Genomic DNA, 4850 nt, shown 5'->3' on the forward strand with positions numbered 1-4850 from the left:
GACAGAGCCAGACTCATCTGTGAGTGTTTGGAAGACTCCAGCAGAGGCGTGGGTTGACTGTGGCCTGCCTCTGGTCAAGGGAAACTGACAGTAGCAGTCCTGGGAGGTGCAGCATGCTGGTATAAATTCTTTTGCCATTAGCCCTATCATAGTTTGGCCCCAGGCCAAACTACAGGGAGGGAACACAGCCCTACTTGTCAGCAGAAAATTGTATTAAAGATTTACTGAGCATGGTCTTGCCCACCAGAGCAAGACCCAGTTTTCCCCACAGCCAGTTCCTCCTACCAAGAAGCTTGCACAAACCTCTTATCCTCATACAACAGAAGGCAGACAGAATGAAAACCACAACCACAGATAACTAACCAAAATGATCACACGGATTACAGCCTTGTGTAACTTAATGAAACTATGAGCCATGCTGTGTAGGGCCACCCAAGATAGATGGATTATGGTAGAGAGTTCTGACAAAATATGTTCCCTGGAGAAGGGAATGGAAAACCACTTCAGCATTCATTCCTTCAGAATCCCATCAGCAGTTAAAAAAAAGGGAGGGGGGGGAAAGATATGACACTGAAAAATGAACCCCTCAGGTTGGTAGGTGTGCAATATGATACTGGAGGAGAGTGGAGAAATACCTCCACAAGGAATGAAGAGGCTGAGTCAAAGCGGAAGCACTGTGCAGTTGTGGATGCATCTGGTGGCGAAACTTAATCCAATACTGTAAAATACAATATTGCATAGGAACCTGGAATGTTAGGTTCATGAATAAAGGTAAATTTGAACTGGTCAAACAGGAGATGAAAAATCGACATTTTAGGAATTACTAAATGAAAATGAATGGGAATGGGTGATTTTAATTCTGATGACCGTTATATCTACTAGTGTGGGCAAGAATCCCTAAGAAAAATAGTCAAAAAAACAAAAAGAATTCAAAATGCAATACCTGGGTGCAATCTCAAAAACGACAAAATGATCTAAGTTGAAAAAATTACATTGTCTTATGCAGTTATCAATAAACATAGAGGAAATATTTAACATCATTATATTATAATGGGGGGCTTAAAGAGACAAAAATTTCTAGACTCCACTTAAACTGGTAACATTTCAACAAAAATAGACTCTGAAAAGTTCAGTTCAGTTGAGTCACTCAGTCGTGTCTGACTCTCTGTGACCCCATGAATTGCAGCACCCCAGGCCTCCCTGTCCATCACCAACTCCCGGAGTTCACTCAGACTCATGTCCATCGAGTCAGTGATACCATCCAGCCATCTCATCCTCTGTCATCCCCTTCTCCTCCTGCCCCCAATCCCTCCCAGCATCAAAGTCTTTTCCAATGAGTCAACTCTTTGCATGAGGTGGCCAAAGTACTGGAGTTTCAGCTTAAGCATTATTCCTTCCAAAGAAATCCCAGGGCTGATCTCCTTCAGAATGGACTGGTTGGATCTCCTTGCAGTCCAAGGGACTCTCAAGAGTCTTCTCCAACACCATGGTTCAAAAGCATCAGTTCTTCGGAGCTCAGCTTTCTTCACAGTCCAACTCTCACATCCATACATGACCACAGGAAAAACCATAGCCTTGACTAGACGGACCTTTGTTGGCAACATAATGTCTCTGCTTTTGAATACACTATCTAGGTTGGTCATAACTTTTCTTCCAAGGAGTAAGTGTCTTTTAATTTCATGGCTGCAGTCACCATCTATGTGTGTGTATATGTGTGTGTGTGTGTGTGTGTGTGTGTGTGTGTATATATATATATATATATACACACATATATATATTACATATACATAACTTGTCAGAGTCTATTATATGATTAGAGTTCATTTCCAAGGAAAACTATTCAACATCACAGTAATCCAAGTCTATGTCCCAATCACTAATGCTGAAGAAGCTGAATGGTTCTATGAAGACCAATAAGATCTGCTAGAATTAACACCAAATAAAAGGTGTCCTTTACTTCATAGGGGATTGGAATGCAAAAGTAGGAAGTCAAGAGATACCTAGAGTAACAGGCAAGTTTGACCTTGGACTATAAAATGAAGCAGGTCAAAGGCTAACAGAGTTTTGCCAAGAGAATGCATTGGTTATAGCAAATACCATCTTCCAACAATACAAGAGATGACTCTACACATGGACATCACCAGATGGTCCATACCAAAATCAGACTGATTATATTCTTTGCAGCCAAAGATGCAGAAGCTCTATACAGTTAGCAAAAACAAAACTGGAACTGACTGTGGCCCAGATCATCAACCCCTCATTGCAAAATTCAGATTTAAATTGAAGAAAGTAGGGAAAACCACTAGGCCATTCAGGTATGATCCCTTAAGATTATACACTGGAAGTGACAGATATATTCAAGGGATAAGATCTGCTAGACAAAGTGCCTGAAGAACTATGGACAGAGCTTCATAACACTGTACATCAGGTTGTGATCAAAACCATCTGAAAGAAAAAGAAATGTAAAAAGGCAAAATGGTTGTCAGAGAAGGCCTTACAACTAGGAGAGAAAGAAGAGAAGTGAAAGGCAAAGGAGAAAAGGTAAGACATAGCCTTCTGAATGTAGAGTTCCAAAGGATAGCAAGAGGAGACAAGAAAGCCTTCTTAAGTGAACAATTCAAAGAAATAGAAGAAAACAATAGAATGGGACAAGCTAGAAATCTCTTCAAGATAATTAGAGATACCAAGGGAATATTTCATGCAAAGATGGGTCCAATAAAGGGCAGAAATGGTATGGAACTAACAGAGGCAGAAGATATTAAGAAGAGGTGACAAGACTACACAGAAGAGCTGTACAAAGAAATCTTAATCACCAAAGAAGGCTAAGCATCAAAGAATTGATGCCTTTGAACTGTGGTGTTAGAGAAGTTTCTTGAAAGTCCCATGGACTACTAGATCAAACCAGTAGATCCTAAAGGAAATCAATCCTGAATATTCATTGGAAGAACTAATGCTGGCCACCTGATGTGAAGAGCTGACTCATTGGAAAAGACCCTGATGCTGGAAAAGATTGAAGGCAGGAGAAGGTGATGACAGAGGATAAGACCGTTGGATGGCATCACCAACATTGAGTTGGACATGAGTTTGAGCAAACTTTTGGAGATGGTGAAGCACAGGGAAGCCTGGAGTGCTGCATTCCATGGGGGTCACAGAGAGTTGGATATGACTTTGTAACTGAACAAAGACCTGGATAATCATATTGGTGTGATCACCACTCAGAGCTAGACATCCTGGAGTATGAAGTCAAGTGGACATTGGGAAGCATTACTAGCAACAAATCTAGTGCAGGTAATAAAATTCCAGGTAAGCTATTTCAAATCCTAAAAGATGATGCTGTTATACTGTTGCACTCAATATGCCAACAAATTTGGAAAACTCAGCAGTGACTACAAGACTAGAAAAGGTCAGTTTTCATTTCAATCCCAAAGAATGACAATGCCAAAGAATGTTCAAACTACCCCACAATTGCATTCATTTTGCAGGCTAGCAAGGAACTGCTCAAAATCCTTCACACTAGCCTTCAGTAGTATGTGAACCAAGAACTTTCAGATATATAACCTGGATTTAGAAAAGGCAGAGGAACAAGAGATCAAATTGCCAACATCCATAATCACAGATAAAGCAGAGCAATTCCAGAAAAACAACTACTTCTGCCTCATTGACTACACTAATGCTTTTGACTGTGTGGATCACAAGAAACTGTGGAAAATCCTTAAAGAGATAGGGATACCAGAACACTTTACCTGCTCCCAGAAGCCTGCATGAGGTCAAGAAACAACAGCTAGACCCAGGCATTTAACCATGGAATGGTTCCAAATTGGGAAAGGAGTATGTCAAGGCTGTATATTGTCACCTTGTTTATTAAACTTATATGCAGAGCACATCACCCAAAATGCCAGGCTAAATGAAGCTCAAGCTGGCAGCAAAGTTGCAAGGATAAATATCAATAACTTCAAATACAAAGATAACACCACTCTAATGGCAGAACTGACTCATTGGAAAAGACACTGAAGCTGGGGAAGATTGAAGGCAGGAATAGAAGGGGATGGCAGAGGATAAGATTGTTAGATGGCATCACCGACTTGATGGATATGAGTTTGAGCAAGCTCTGGGAGTTGGTGATGGACAGGGAAGCCTGGCATGCTGCAGTTCATTGGATTGCAAAGAGTCAGACACGACTGAACTGAAGTGAATGGCAGAAAGCAAACAGGGACTAAAGAGCCTATTGGTAAGGTGAAAGATGAGAGTGAAAATTCTGGCTTAAAACTCAATATTCAGAAAACTAAGATCATAGCATCTGGTGCCATCACATCATGGCAAATAGATGGGGAAAAAATAGAAACAGTGATAGACTTTATTTTCTTGAGCTCCAAAATCACTATGAATAGTGACTGCAGCAGTGAAAGTAAGACAGTTGCTCCTTGGAAGAAAAGCTATGACAAACCTAGACAGTGTATTAAAAACAAAGACATCACTTTTCCAACAAAGGTGAACATAGTCAAAGCTATGGTTTTTCCAGCAGTCATGTATGGATTTGAGAGTTGGACCATAAATAAGGCTGAGCATCAAAGAATTGATGCTTTCAAATTGTGGTACTGGAGAAGATTCTTGAGAGTTCCTTGGATAGCAAGGAAATTAAATCAGTCAATCCTAAAAGAAAGCAAACTGAATATTCATTGAAAGGACTGATGTTGAAGGGGATTCTCAAACTTTGGATACTTTGGCCACCTGATAGGAAGAGCCAACTCATTGGAAAAGACCTGATGCTGAGAAAGATTGAGGGCAGCAGGAGAAAGGAATGACAGAGGAAAAGATGGTTTCATGGCATCACTGACTCAAAGGACATGAGT

The sequence above is a fragment of the Bubalus kerabau genome, chromosome 3, assembly GCF_029407905.1.
Source record: "Bubalus kerabau isolate K-KA32 ecotype Philippines breed swamp buffalo chromosome 3, PCC_UOA_SB_1v2, whole genome shotgun sequence".
NCBI lineage: Eukaryota > Metazoa > Chordata > Mammalia > Artiodactyla > Bovidae > Bubalus > Bubalus kerabau.